Source organism: Sarcophilus harrisii, chromosome X (genome assembly GCF_902635505.1).
Source record: "Sarcophilus harrisii chromosome X, mSarHar1.11, whole genome shotgun sequence".
Lineage (NCBI taxonomy): Eukaryota > Metazoa > Chordata > Mammalia > Dasyuromorphia > Dasyuridae > Sarcophilus > Sarcophilus harrisii.
This window is the reverse complement of record NC_045432.1, coordinates 47,590,342-47,606,977: the sequence shown is the minus strand read 5'-3', so window position 1 is coordinate 47,606,977 and position 16,636 is coordinate 47,590,342.

The following is a 16,636-nucleotide window of genomic DNA, read 5'->3' as shown; positions in this document are numbered from 1 at the left end:
AGGAGAGGAATAAAAAAAGAAGGAAGGAGGGAAAGAGGAAGGGTGCAAAGGAGGAAAGATGGAAGGAAAGAAGGAAGAATAAAAAACATGAAAAATAAAACAGAAAGGAACTAAGAACTGACAAGATAAACTTACTGCTAGTCAGCAAAGCTGGGTAAAATTAATACTCAGGTTAATCTAAATAGGATCAAAGTGTACCTTTAAGTTATTGTCAGATAAGGTTGTCTCAGGGGACCTCCTACAGGGTATAAAGAGAGAGACAAAAGTAATATGAAAAAATAACATACAAGCTAACTAAAATTTTTAAAATGGATGTAATACGGGAGAGAGTCTCAAAAGGAAAAAAAGGAAGAAAGGAATGACGGAAGGAAGGACAGAGAAAACAAAGGAAAGAAAGAAGGAAGGAAGGAAAATAAAAGGTAAAAGAATATAAAGAAAAAAGGAAGAAGAGACAACACTCATTGACTTCTATATAGCAAAATGGGGTAAACTCATGGCTCAGTTTAATCAAAACATAATCAAAAGTGACCTTGATATCATAGTCAGACAAGGACTTCTCAGTGGACCCCTTGTAGAGTGGGTTAGTTAGAAAAACAGACATAAGACAATCAAAACGAAAACAGATTGATGTATAAGTCTAGAAAGGGTGACAAGGAAAAAAAAGGATGGAAAAATGGAAAAAACAAAAGCAAAGAAAGAAGTAAGGAAAAGATAAAGGAAGAAAGGAAGGAAGATAGAAAGGATGGACGGAAGGATGGAAGGAAGGAAGGAAGGAAGGAAGGAAGGAAGGAAGGAAGGAAGGAAGGAAGGAAGGAAGGAAGGAAAAATAAAAAGCAAAAGAATAAAAACAAAGAAGGAAGAAGAGACAACCCTCATTTACTTCTAGCCAGCAAAGGTAGGTAAGCTCATGGCTTAGGTTAATCAAAATATAAATCAAAAGGCACCCTGAAGTCATAGTCAGACAAAGGACACTGAGTAGACCCCCTGTAGAGTGGGTTATTTAAGAGACAAAAAAAACAGAAAAAAAGACATAGGGCAACTAAAACAAAAACAGATTGATATATAAGGCTAGAAAGGCCGACAAGGAAAAAAAGAAGGAAAGAAAAATGGGAAAAAAAGGAAGAAAAGCAGAAAGTAAGGAAAAAAGGAAGGAAGAAAGGAAGGAAGGAATAAAGAAAGGGTGGAAAAAAGATGAAGGAAAGAAAGAGAAAGTATAGGACTACAAAAGGTACTAAGGAGGAAGGATGAAAGTTGGGAAGAAAGGAAGGAAGAAGGGGAAAAAAGGAAGGAAGAAAAAAGCAAAGGTAAAAAAGGTAAGGAACTAAGAACTGAAAAGCTACAAATATTAGTAGTCAGCCAAGCTGGTTAAACTCAAGAGTCAGGTTATTCAAAATATGATCAAAGGGTACCTTTAAGTCACTATCAGATAAGGGTCTCTCAAAGGACACCCTACAGGGTGGGATAGTGAGAGAGACAATAGAAATACAGAAAAAAAAGGGATGACAATTAAAATTTAAAAATGGATGTAATAGTGGAGGGAGTTGTACAAGGAAAAAAAGGAGACAGGAAGCAAGGAAGGAAGGAAGGAAGAAGGCAGAAAGAAGGAAGGAAGAAAGGAAGGAAACATAAAAAAGAAGGAAAAATGACAATCACTGAATTCTCATGAGCATAACTGGGTAAAATCTTGTCTCAGATTAATCAAAATATGACCTCCAAATCACGATCAGTCACTGACCTTTTGTGGACCCCTGCAGAGTGAGAAAACCTTCCCGGAGTCAACATAATAGAAAGTGCCTTTTTTCATAAAGTACAATAGAAACTAATGTGTGGACATTATCATGCAACGTAGCTGACTTCTTTCTTCTTGAAAATTCTAAATCTAATTCTATAATTACACACCAAGTATCAGTAAGGACCAAGACAATCAATATGTATGGGCCACATTCCAGTAATCCTGCTTTCGATGTGACAATTCAAATTTGAAATATAAACATCAAGAAGATTCCACCAATATTTTACCTATGCTGTACCCTCTTAAATTTTGCTTGACGTAAATATGGAAAAAAGGAAGAGGAAGAAAAAAAAGAGAAAGGAGGGAAAGAGGAAGAATGCAAAAAAGGAAGGATGGAAGGAAGAAAGAAAATAAAAAACAAAGGAAAAAATGGAAAGGAACTAGGAACTGACAAGATTAACTTACTTCTAGTCAGCAAAGCTGGGTAAAATTAAGACTCATGTTAATCAAAATATGATCAAAGGGTAACTTTAAATCATTGTCAGATAAGGATGTCTCAGGGGACCCCCTACATGGTGGTATGTAGAGAGAGACAAAAGAAATATGAAAAAAACAATACACAAGATAACTGAAAATTTTTAAATGGATGTAATACGGAAGAGAATCTGAAAAGGAAAAAAAGAAGGAAGGAAGGAAGGAAGGAAGGAAGGAAAAATAAAAGTCAAAAGAATAAAAAAAAAAGAAGGAAAAGAGACAACACTCATTGACTTCTAGCCAGCAAAGGGGGGTAAGATAATGGCACTGGTTTATCAAAATATACTCAAAAGGGACCTTGAAGTCACAGTGAGACAAAGACCTCTTAGTAGGGTTAGTTAGGAGACAAAAGAAACAGAAAAGAAGACATAGGACAACTAAAACAAAAACAGATTGATATATAAGGGTAGAAAGGACGACAAAGAAAAAAAAAGTAAGGAAAAACGGAAAAAAGGAAGGAAAGAAGTAAGTAAAGGAGGAAAGAAGGAACAAGGAAAAAAGGAAAATGGAAAAAAGGAAGGAATAAAGGATGGAAAAAAAGAAGAAGAAAAGAAGGAGAAATTATAGAACTATAGAACGTAGTAAGAAGGAAGGATGGAAGGAAGGAAGAAGTGAAAAAAATGAAGGAAGAATAAAAACAAAGGTAAAAAAAGGTAAGGAACTAAGAACTGAAGAGATTAACTCACTAGTAGTCAGCAAAGCTGGTAAACTCAAGTAGGTTAATCCAAATATAATCAAAGGGTACCTTTAAGTCACTATCAGATAAGGATGTCTCAAAGGACCCCCTACAGGGTGGGATTGTGAGAGAGACAAAAGAAATAGGAACAATAAATTAGATATCAATTAAAAATATAAATGCATGTAATAGTGGAGATTGTCTTACAAGGAAAAAAAGAAGGCAGGAATGAAGGAAACAAGGAAGGAAGGAAGGAAGGAAGGAAGGAAGGAAGGAAGGAAGGAAGGAAGGAAGGAAGGAAGGAAGGAAGAAGAAAGGAAAAATTAAAAGGAAGGAAAAATGTCAAGAATCATTGAATTCTCATGTGCATAACTGGGTAAAATCATGTCTCTGATTAATCAAAATATGACCTTCAAAACACGATCAGCCACTGGTCTTTCAGTGGACGCCCTGCAGAGTGAGAAAACCTTCCCTGGGTGTACATAATGGAAAGTGCTTTTTTCCCTAAAGTGGGATAGAAAGTATTGTGTGGACATTATAATGCAATGTAGGGGACTTCTCCCTTCTTGCAAATTCTAAATCTAATTCTACATTTGCACACCAAGTATCAATAAGGACTAAGACAACCAGTATGTATGGGCCACATTCCAGTAATCCTGCTTTCTCCGACAATTCAAATTTGAAATATAAATATCAAGAAGATTTTATCAATATTTTATCTATGCTTTACCCTCTTGAATTTTGGTTGGCATGAATATGGAAAAAACGAAGAGGAAGAAAAAAGGAGGAAGGATGTAAAATAGAAGAATGCAAAGAAGAAAGGATGGAAGGAAGGAAGAATAAAAAACAAAGGAAAACAGAAAGGAACTAAGAACTGACAAGATTCACTTACTTCTAGTCAGCAAAGCTGGGTTAACTTAAGACTAAGGTTAATCAAAATATGATCAAACGGTACCTTTAAGTCATTGTCAGATAAGGATGTCTCAGAGAACTCCCTACAGGGGGGTATATATATATAGAGAGAGACAAAAGCAATATGAAAAAAAATAACATATAAGATAAGTAAAATTTTAAAAATGAATGTAACATGGGAGAGAGTCTCAAAAGGAAAAAAAAAAACAAATGAAGGAACTAAGGAAGGAAGGAAGGAAAGAAGCAAGGAAAAATAAAAGGCAAAAGAACAATAACAAAAAAAAGGAAGAAGGGACAACATTTATTGGTGTCTAGCCAACAAAATGCGGGAAGCTTGTGGCTCAGGTTAATCAAAATATATCAAAAAGGAATCTTGAAGTCCCAGTAAGCTAAAGACCATATAGTGGAGCCCTGGTAGAGCCCTACCCCCTTAAGAATCCCTGTAGGGTTAGTTAGGAGAGAAAAGAAACAGAAAAAAAGATCTAAGACAACTAAAAAAAAAAACAGATTGATATATAAAGATATAAAGGCCGACAAGGAAAAAAAGGAAGAAGGAAGAAAGGAAAAAAGGAAGGAAAGCAGGAACTAAGTAAAATAGGAAGGAAGGAAGCATGGAAGGGAGCAAGGAAGGGAGCAAGGAAGCAAGGCAGCAAGGAAGGAAGGAAGGAGAAAAGAAAAAAAGAAAGAGCAAGTATAGGACTACAGAAGGTACTGAGGAGGAAGGATGAAAGGAAGGAAGGAAGGAAGGAAGGAAGGAAGGAAGGAAGGAAGGAAGAAGGGAAAAAAGGAAAGAAGGATAAAAACAAAGGTAAAAAGGCTAAGGAACTAAGAAATGAAAAGATTCATTTAGAAGTAGTCAGCAAAGCTGGGTAAACTCAAAGCTCAGGTTAATCAAAATATGATCAAAGGGGACCTTTAAGTCACTATCAAATAAGGATCTCTCCAAGGACCCCCTACAGGGTGGAATAGTGAGAGAGAAAACAGAAATATGAAAAAAATGGGATGACAATTAAAATAAATAAATACATGTAATAGTGGAGAGAGTCTTATAAGGGAAAAAAAGAAGGCAAAAAGGAATGAAAGAACGAAGGAAGAAAAAAGCAAGGAAAGAAGGAAGGAAAAAGGAAAAAAGGAAGGAAGGAAAAAAAGAAAGGAGAAAAGAAGGAAGGAAGAGAGGAAACATAAAAAGAAGAAAAATGACAAGAATCACTGAATTCTCTTGAGCATAACTGGGTAAAATCATGTCTTAGATTAATCAAAATATGACCTCCAAATCAGAATCAACCACTGATCTTTCAGTGGACCCCCTGCAGTGTGGGGAAGCCTTCCCTGAAAGAACATAATGGAAAATGCCTTTTGTTCCTAAAGTTGGATAGAAATTAATGTGTGGACATTATAATGCAATGTAGGGGACTTCTCTCTTCTTCCAAATTCTAAATCTAATTCTACAATTGCACACCAAGTATCAATAAGCACCAAGAAAATCAGTATGTATGGGCCACATTCCAGTACTCCTGCTTTCTCTGAAAATTCAGATAGGAAATATAAATATCAAGAATATTTCATCATTATTTTACCTATGCTGTACCCTCTTCAATTTTGGTCGGCAGAAATATGGAAAAAAAGAAGAGGAAGAAAAAAAAAAAGGAAGGAGGGAAAGAGGAAGGATGCAAAGGAGGAAGGATGGAAGAAAAGAAGGAAGAATAAAAAACATGAAAAAAAAAACAGAAAGTAACTAAGAACTGAGAAGAATCACTTACTGCTAGTCAGCAAAGCTGGGTAAACTTAATACTCAGGTTAATAAGATCAAAGGGTACCTTTAAGTCATTGTCAGAAAAGGATGTCTCAGGGGACTCCCTACAGGGGGGTATAGAGAGAGAGAAAAAAGCAATAAGAAAAAAGTAACATACAAGATAAGTAAAATTTTCAAAATGGATGTTATACGGGAGAGAGTCTCAAAAGGAAAAAAAAAAGAAAGGAAGGAACTAAGGAAGGAACAAAGGAAGGAAGGAAGGAAGAAAGGATAGAAGGAAGGAAAAATTAAAGGCAAAAGAACAATAAGAAAAGAAGGAACAACATTCATTGACTCCTAGCCAACAAAATGCGGTAAGCTCATGGCTCAGGTTAATCAAAATGTATCTAAAAGGGACCTTAAAGTCATAGTAAGATAAAATCCACTCAGTGGACCCCCTGTAGAGTCCTACTCACTTTAGGACCCCTGTAGGGTTAGGTAGGAGACAAAAGAATCATAAAAAAAGACATAGGACTACTAAAACAAAAACAGATTGATATAAAAGTCTAGAAAGGCCAACAAGGAAAAAAAGAAGGTACGAAAAATGGAAAAAAGAAGGAAAGAAGTAAGGAAAATAGCAAGAAAGGAAGGAAGGAAGGTAAGAAGGAAGGAAGGAAGGAAGGAAAAAAAGGAAGAAAGAAAGAGCTAGTATAGGACTACAGAAGGTACTTAGGAGGAAGGATGGAAGGAGGGAAGGAAGGAAGGTAGAAGGGAAAAAAGGAAAGAAGAATAAAAAGGGTAAAAAGGCTAAGGAACTAAGAAACGAAAAGCTTCATTTAGTAATAGTCAGCAAAGCTGGATAAACTCAAAGCTCAGGTTAATCAAAAAATGATTAAAGGGGACCTGTAAGTCACTATCAGATAAGGATCTCTCAAAGGAGCCCCTACAGGGTGGGATAGTGAGAGAGACAACAGAAATATGAAAAAATGGGATGACAATTAAAACAAATAAATGGATGTAATAGTGGAGAGAGTCTTATAAGGAAAAAAAAAGGCAAAAAGGAATGAAAGAACAAAGGAAGAAAAAAGCAAGGAAAGAAGGAAGGAAGGAAGGAAGAAGGAAAAAAGGAAAGAAGGAAAGAAGGAAAAAAAGAAGAAGGAAGAAAGAAGGAAGGAAGGAAACATAAAAAGGAAGAAAAATGATAAGAATCATTGAATTCTCTTGAGCATAACTGGGTAAAATCATGTCTTAGATTAATCAAAATATGACTTCCAAATCACAATCACCCACTGATCTTTCAGTGGACCCCCTGAGGACTGGGAAAGCCTTCCTGAACGAATATAATGGAAAATGCCTTTTTTTTCCTAAAGTTGGATAGAAACTAATGTGTGGACATTATAATGCAGTGTAGGGGATGTAATTATATGTTGTGGTTCTGGGAATTAGTTTGCTATCAGGCACTGTTTCCTTTAAATACTCATTTTAAATAAAGTAATCCTGAGGTCCACTAAATTTTTTTAGACAAAAGATATCACAGGGATTAAAAGAAAAGGAAGCTTAGTTTTTCAAACTTAATAATATTTTGACCAAGTATATAGCCTCTCTATAAGAAGGAGTGTAAAATGGGCAGTGGCAGACAATGAAAGAGAAAATAAACATGGGAAATTCGACAGAAAAAAAGATGGATGTAAATGGGGAAGGAGGGTGGGGAGGAAGGAAGGATGGACAGAGAGAAAGAAGAAAGAAAGAAGCAATGAAGGTAGGAAGGAGGAAAAACAGGAAGGAAGGAAGCATAAAAAGGGAAAGAAAAATTTAAAAAGGCAGGCAAAATTGACAACACTCATTGAATCCTCATCAATAGAGCTGGGTAATCTCATGCCTCAAGTTAATGAAAATATGATCACAAAGAACTCCCACATCACTGTTAACCACAGAGCTCCCAATGGACCCCTTGCTGGCTTGGAAAGTTGTCCCTGGATGAACATACAAGAAAGTTCCATTTTTCCTAAAATAGTATAGAGATTAATGGCTGGACATTATAATGCAATGATCCTGACTTCTCTTCCCAAAAATTCTAAATCTCTTTCTGCAATTCAACACCAAGTGTCAATAATGTCAGTAAATATGGGTCACATCCCAGGAAACCTGCTATCTTTGGCTTTTTTTACACTTTAAATTCCAATTTTTGACTAGGAAGATTTAGTTAATGTTTTTAGCAATGCCTTGCCTTCTTCAGTAGTGGAAAGCATGCCTAAAGAGCATTATCACTAAATGTGGTGGATCAGGTAATAACATTTTAATATGAGACATTTTTTCCTTTGCATAACCATTTTATATATAACAGTATTCCTGGGATATACTTAAAATTTTTTAGACAAAAATGGTCACTGGAGGGAAAAATACAGGGAGCTTGGTTTTTTAAATTAATAACATTTTGAAAAAGTATATGTCCCTTCTATAAGACAGAGAGTAAAATGAATAATGAGACAGAATGAAAGAGAAAGAGAATAAAGATATAGGGCATTCAAGAGAAGAAAACACAGATGTAAGAAGGGATAGAAGATGAAAAGGAAGGAAGGAAGGAAGGCTAAAAAGGAAGGAAAATTTTTTAAAAGGCAGGCAAAACTGACAAGATTCATTGAATTCTCATCAGAAGTGCTGGGTAAACTCATATCTCAAGTTAATGAAAATATGACTTACAAGTGACTGTCAGCCATGGATTTCTCAGTGGACTACCTCCTAGCTGGTAAAGCTGTCATTGAGTAAACATTGTAGAAAAGCCCATTTTTCCGAAAATGATATAGAGAATAATGTCTGGACATTATAATGCAATGATCCTTACTCCTCTCTTCCCCAAAATTCTAAATCTCATTCTACACTTGAGCACCAAGTGCCAATAAGGACCAATACTGTCAGTATGTATGGATCACACCCCATAATCCTTCTGTCTTTGCCTTCATTTACCCTTTAATACACAATTTTAGACTATGAACATGCCATCAATAATTTTCCTGTGCTGTACCTTCTTAAATTGTGATTTCCATGCCTTTGGTGCCATGTAATTAAATGTTATTGTTCGGGGAATTACTTTTTACTATCAGACATTGTTTGCTTTTCATACCCATTTTATATAATGTTATTCCTGAGGTCCCCTTAAAATTTTTTAGACAAAAGAGGTCACCAGGGAGAAATATACAGGAAGGTTAGTTTCTTAAAAATTGATAACATTTCGATGAAGTACATATCCCTTCTATAAGAAGAAGAGTGAAATGGATAGTGAGAGAAAATGAAAGAAAGAGAAAGAAAAAAGATATAGAACATTCAACAGAAGAAAAGATAAATGTAAGTGGGGAAAGAGGGAGAGAAGGAAGGAAGGAACTATAGAAGGTAGTAAGAAGGAAGGAAGGATGGAAGAAAAAAGGAAGAAAGGAAGTATTGAAAGAAAAAATAAAGAAAGGAAGAAAGAAAGAAAGAAAGAGAAAGAAAGAAAGGGAAGGAAGGAAGAAAGAAAGAAAAGAAAGAAAGAAAGAAGGGAAGGAAGGAAGGAAGGAAGGAACGAAGGAAGGGAGGGAGGAAAGAAAAATAAAAAACTAAAAAAAAGAAAACAAAGGAAAAAGTGACAAAACTCATTGACTTCTAGACAGCGAAACTGGGTAAACTCATGGCTCAAGTTAATCAAAATTTGATCAAAGGGGACCTTTAAGTCATCATCAGACAAGGATCTTTGAGTGGACCCCATATGATTAGGGGCAGGCTTCAGACCCCAGCTGTGTATCTCTTTTTATTGCTTTTATGTGATAGATTAGAGGCAGCCTTTGTGTGTTCTCAGTGCTATTCCCTACAGTTGCAACCTTCTCCTCCCCCCTTTTTCCCACACTCTCTAGCTATCGTTTCTTCCTTCCTTGATATGCTAATAATAATAAGGTGCTATTCCTTTCACCACCCTCAAAAGGTCAGATTTCTCCTCAGCCTCGATGGCTATCACTGAGGATGAGAAGGAGCCCACAGTCCTACAGCCCACCGCAGCCCCTTCAGCAGCCAATCAGCTAGTCAACAAGTATTTCTTGAGTGGTTGCTGTGTTCTAGATAACTGAACTAAATGATGGAAATCAAATAGAGGTAAAAACACAATCCCTGCCATAAAAGATCTCACATTCTAAGGGGGAAGCAACATGGAAACAACTGTGGATACAAACAGCATAGACAGCTTAGAAGGAAGGTAATCTGAGAAGGGAAAGGATTAACAGTGGTACAGAGAAAGAAGGGCTTCTGGTAGAAAGTGAAATTTAGCTGGGCCTTAAAGGAATTCATGATGCAGAAATGAACATATGGGACCTGAGGGAATATGGGGCATGAAGGACAGCTGGTGAAAAGGCAGAGTCAGGAAATAAAGGTCTTGTGTGAGGAACAGTAAGAAGGTCAGTGTCCTTAGCTGCACAGAATATGTTGGAGGCTAGGGTAGGGAGGTATAAGGAAATTTAAAATTTAGGAAGGTGTCAGGTTTTTTAAAAAGGTCTTTTAGAGCCAGACAGGAGAGTTCATAATTGATCTTATAGATATCAGGGAGCCAATAGAGTTTATTGAGCCACTAGGTGGTGCTGCAGTGCATAGAGCACTGGGCTTCCTGTTAGACTCATTTTCCTGAATTCAAATGTGGACTCAGATAAGTACCAGCTGTGTGACTCATAACATAACACTTCACCCTGTGTGCCTCAGTTTCCTCCTCTGTAAAATGAGCTGAAGAAGAAAATGGAAAACCCCTCCGGTGTCTCTGCCAAGAAAACCCCAGGACTCATGAAGAGTCAGACATGATTGAAAAGATTGAACAACAATGGCAGCAGAATCTATGGAATGGAAGGAGGAGGTGACCTAATCAGACCTATGCTTTAGGAAGATGACTTTGATAGCTGAATGGAGGATGGACTGTATTAGATTGGAAAGAGACTCAAGGCAGACAAACCAATCTGAAATCAAAATTAAACTGGTACACTACTAGACTGTTAGTGGAGTCGTAAAATAATTCTGGTGAGCAATTTGGAGCTATGTCCGAAGGGCTATAAAATCAGATGTATACATTTCGACCCAGCAGTATCACTACTGGTTTATCATGCTACTAGAATCCTGAAAGGATCAAAAAGAAAGAAAAAGGACTTATATGTACAAAAATATTTCTGGTAGCCCTTTTTTGTGGTGGTAAAGATTGAAAATTGAGGGGAATAGATGAACAAGTTGTGGTTTATAACTGTGATGGAATGCTACTGTGCTATTAAAAAATAATGGCAGGATACTTTCAAAAAACCCTGGAAATACTTACACGTGAACTGATACATTGTGAAGTGAGTAGTAACAGAAATAACACTGTATACAGTAACAGCAATAGTGTATAAGATCAACGGTGAATGACTCAACTCTTCCCAGTAAAACAAAAGTCTAACACAATTTTAAAGCTCTTCTGATGAAAAATGCTCTCCACCTCCAGAAAAAGAAATGATGGGGTCTGAATGCAGATCAAAACATATTCTTTTTTTAACCTTCTTTAGTTTTCTGGGAGTTTTTTTGATCTCTATTTTCTTTTATAACATGATTAATACGAAAATATGCTTTGCATGACCGCACATTTATAGCCTTTCTCAAATTGCTTGCCTTCTCCATGAGGGTGTAAGAATAGAGGGAGAAAATGTGGAATTCAAAAAAACTTTTTTTGATATAAAAATAGTTTTTACTTGTAATTGGACATATGTAAATACACAAATGTACATATGCATGATATACAACCTATATATACGTGCATATGCTTAGCAATTTATAGGGCAGAGGATGAGCATGTCAAATGTGTTTTAATATCTGGATCAAATGACTTCACATGTGCAAAGTGTTTTGAAAATACTATATAAATGGTAGCTATTATCATTCTAGCACACATATGCTAGCTAATGAGTAGGGTGTTTTAAGTATTAAGGAACTGCAAATGTGCAAAAGTAGTGATTTTATTAACATTCAGAGAATGATTGTTGATGCCTATTTTTAATCTAATAGATAGATTTATGATGATCATACTAATTATGCAAGAGTAGACGAGTATTTGTATAATATCCCCATCAAGCCTCATTCTAGAAGATCAGAAGAAGACTAGGAGGATGGGGGAGTCAGTCCTAATAAATTGAGGAGGCAATGAGCAAAGATGAACTAAAGCAAAGAAATTTCAATATTGACATAAAAAACTGACTGGGTAATGGGAAGAGCCTTAAGATAAGGATTCAACTCAGTGCTTTCACATGGATTAACTGAAACAAATAATTTTACTTCTCTGGGTTAGTTTTCTGACCTGAAGAATAGGAATAAGCATAGGTACACTAACTCCCTCACACGATTGTTATGAGATTTTTTTCATACTAATGTGTCTAATCACAAAACCTCAGCATTTAATGTTTTCATATATTCATGCATTGCTCTCTAATAAAATAGAAACCACATTATAAGTTATTGTTCCTGGAGTCGGGGGGAAAATATCTCTTTAGGTTTTTAAATTTTATGGAGCCCATGCTGACCCTATCAACCAGTAGTCCAAAATATTTCTGGAGATCATAAAATCATAACAAAAGTTTTGGAAGGATTTTGGAGGTCATCTGGTCTGCCTCCCTCACCTCACAGATGAGAAAATTTAAGGATGGCTAGATTAATTGATCTGCTCAAGGTCTGTCACACTGTGATTGGCAGGGTCAGAATTCAAATCCAGATCCAGCTCTCTTTCCAATATACTGTGTAACCAATAATCTTTAACAATAAGCCCCTTACAAGGCAGTTAAGTGGCACAATAGATAGTATGCTGGACTTAAAGTCAGGAAGCTCAGAGTTAGATTTTATGTCTATGGCATTTAGCTGATTGATGCTGAGCAAGTCACTTTAACCCCCTGTGCCTCAGCTTCCTTATCTGTAAAATATAGCTCACAATAGTACCTCCTTCATAGAATTATTTGAGGATCAAATGAGGTAAGCTATTGTAAAGCTCTTTATAAACCTCACAATGCCATAGAAATGCTAAGCTACTATTACATGTCAGATATTATTACTAAAATTAACCTTTCCCTCCAACTTCTTTTCGTGGTACTTCCTAGTCCCTGTCCTAATTTCCCCCATGTGCATTCTAAACAAATACACCCTGCTCAAATCTAATCCTCCAAATCCAGTCCTGTTAAGGGGCCCCCTCAACCTTAACACCCTCTCCCACTCAAACTTCTATCCATTTCAATCTTCCCATTTTGGAAGTCATTCTTCTCCTCACTTTATGGATCCCACACATATCCAAATCTCTTTCTATCTCTCCAGATCCCCTGTTTTCTATGAGTTATCATCTCTCTCTTCCCCCCAGTTCTGAAAGGAGACAGAGAGGAAGATACCCAGGAGGGTGCAGGTCAGCAGTCCCAAAGCAATCATTTTTTTCTCATAGTGTAAGTATGACTTTGTATTTAAATACAACCTTGATGGAAAAAGATTTTCCAGGCACAAAAATATAAATCAACTCTGTTCTCTTTTTTTGCTATCATATCAGAAACATGAGATATAACAGGAGACAAGAGAGAGGCACATGATCTCGTATCTATTTTCAAAAGTTAATTTATCATCAGACAAGAAGATTCTATGGTATAAACACAACAAAACTTTGCTCAGTAATCCAACCGAATAACAATGTCAAGTGCGACTTGAAAGTAGGAAGAGTTTGGGTCACCTTGGACATTTGCCAGTGTTGGAAGAAGCCCAGTGTCCCTGAGTATTGCCATTTTATCTATTCCTCAACGACTCCATACTTTGTACTCCTTATTCTCCCATATCTGGAGTGAACCCCTTGGTCACCTCCAACTCCCATCTTCCCTGGCTTCCTTCTAGCCTCTGCTCAAATTCCACCTTTGGCCTAAGACCTTACTCTGTTCATCCCACCCCAGATTACCTTCCATTTTTGCTGGCTATCTTATAGCTCCAGTTATTGGCACCAGAGCTGGCACAGAATGGGTGCTTCATCAGTGTTTGACGATCGACCAGGAAACGCTTCCATTCACCAATAACACTGAGCCCCAGAACACTACAAAAGGCAGCCCAGAAGCCCAGAATTAACAAATTAGAAAGGATCAGAAATATCTTCCAATGCTACATTCCATAAGTATGGTATATAAAAAAATAAACAGATATATGTAGTATGCATCTATGTAGGTGTGTGTAAATATATCTCCTTACACTGATATTTAGTACTTACGTAATGTAGGTACTAATTTACTTATATTTCTGGAGCCTCGGTTCACTTATCTGTAAAATAGGGTTAATAACACTGTAAAAGACTCATTAAGTCACAAGAAAAAATTAGGTTCAGAGGCAAGATCTGGATTCAAGCTTGGCCTCTGGTTGTGTGACCCTAGGCAAGTCATTCAACCTCTCAGTGCCCTGGGTAACTTTCTTAGACTTTAAGCTATGCGTCCCAAAGATAATGACCTGCCCTGGCAGAGGGAGCTTCCTTATCTGAAAGTTCCTTCTCCTAATGAAAACACAGATCCAGTCCCTGTCCTTAATACCTATATTACCTCCCTTACAGACTTGTTGGAAGACTCAAGTGTGACGATGAATGGAAAGTACTTTGAAAACTTTAAAAGTACTATATAAATGTAATAATAATTAGTGGCATTAATAATCAGTAGTAATTAATCAGAGATTCATGATTTCATTGGCAAGGGAAGAACTCTTAACCTCTGGATAATCTAGTCAAATCTATATATTTGACAGATGAGGAAACTGAGGTCAAGAGAAGTTAAGTGACTTGCTGCCAAAGATCACAGAGCTGGTGATTTTTAGAGGTAAGATTCAGAGAAGATGTCCCCAATGTAAAGGTTAGCATTCTCTCCACCACACCACATTGCCCCACTGGGCAGAGAGAATGCACCTCCATTCCTAATTTATTTTTGTGCCATGATGTCATGACCCTTGAAAAACATACAATCAGAGAGAGAACATGGATGTGAAAGTCATTTTGTGAAAGAAACAGGTTTCAGGGAGAGAACATTGTTCCAACTTCCCCTTCCAGACTAGAGGCCTGACTTCTGCCCAGAGTTCCATGGAAATTCATCATTCTACCCTACCAGATTTCCAGACAATTTAGTAGAATGGCTTATTAAACTAGCACAATAATGACTTTTGAACACAGATTGTTTTCATAAGAAATTTGAAATTGTTTGCATCTATAAAATGTGATTATCATTAGATTGCTCATTTTCAAGAAAAACACTTTCTGCTAAACATAATGAGGGATTACTCTATAATTCCTCTCTAACTGTTTCTAATGGTTAATGATGCAAACGAACATTGCCTCAGTACACCGTTCATCACTTTCAAGATAGATATCATTAACTGGAAAAAATGTCTCCAACTTAATAAAACACATATAAAAAATTAGTCCAGGCAGCAAATGCAAAAAAAGAAATGCATTTAGATGAACGGAGACTGATTGCACACATATATCTTTTGTCAGTAAACATACATTTGAGACAGCCAAGTAACAAATGAACAAAGTATGACAAACCTCCTTTCCAGGCTAAAGCAGTGACCTGGAGTTCAGGGGATCTTATTTCAAAGCATATTCCAGGCACACAATACAAACAGGGTACTCAGGATATATGAGAGGCAGCCAGCTCACTGTAGAGGGGAACAAGGAATTCAAGTCAAATCCATGCTTATCCACTTACTTGTTATAGGACATTGTACAAGTTATCTCTGTTATTGCACAAGATTATGCTCTGGGTACCGGAGGTATAGGAGGAGTATCATTTCACTGCAAAATATAAGATCTTAGAGAATTAGGACAACTGTTGTTCATCCTTCTTTTCTGAAGAAGTCCAACAACATCATAGACCGTCATCTTGACTTGTGTGAGAGTAAACTGGATTTAAATGAGGCAGAGCTGTACAAAGCCATGAGCCTCACTCTCTCTTCCAAAATCACCAAATTCAGTGGCAAGACAAAAATCTAGATGACTGGCAATGGCCTGGGATGTAGTGGACAACCTCGACGTCTTTGATGTCTGACCAAGTTCTAAGCCCTCCACTGAGTCTGTTTCGACCATCCTCATGACCATTGGAACAAATTGTTCTCAGGGAAGATATATTAAGAGAGGGAAAGTGGTTGGAAGCAAAACACTTTTGAGGAGGGACAAAAGAGAGAAAGAATAGAATAAATGGAAATATAGTTAGCAATAGTAATTGTAAAAAGAATTTTGAATCAAGTTTCTCTAATGAAAGCCTCATTTCTCATGTTTCAATTACTAATCCATCTGGAGCTACCTCAGTTCACCTGCTCTGTTCTCATTAATGGCCCTCCTTTTTCAGAGCCTACAAAATTAAGAGTCAGGAATCCTGGGACAGTCATTGTAACTCCTCCCTCTCTCCCGCCTCCATCAGAACATGGTGACTCTGAGTCTAAACTCATAACTTTTATAGCCAAACGTGGTTTGCAAACCAGGGCAAATCCATTTCTACCCTGGGAAAAGTCAACTAAAAGTTATGTTTCATTGGTAATGAAATGGCAGCAGCATCTTCATTCACAGACAGCATTTTGTTTGTGTTGATGGGACTGGTATATATATTCTGTAATGAAAACAAATGACTAACAATCGACTCGTTTATTAAGGTCCAAAAAGAAATTAAATCCAGATCAACCATTCTACATAAAGAATATTGAACTCTGCAGCCAACTGAACATATTTACTGTCAGACTAGATGTTGATACAAGAGCATATTTCACATCGGCTACAATAATTATCGTAATCCCTACAGGTGTTAAAGTTACTGGCCACACTACACGGAGGTAACATTAAATGATCGCCAGCCTCTTGTTTATTTCAGATAGGAAGCACAGGGAAATAAGGGGAAAGATGCGAAGCTGTGTCCAAATATTTGAAGGCCTATCACGTAGAAGGAGGAACAGAGCTATTCTGTACTGCTTCAGAACTGAAGACCGATGGAAGACAATGCGAAAGGAGGAAGGAGGGAAAGAGAAGAATGCAAAGAAGGAA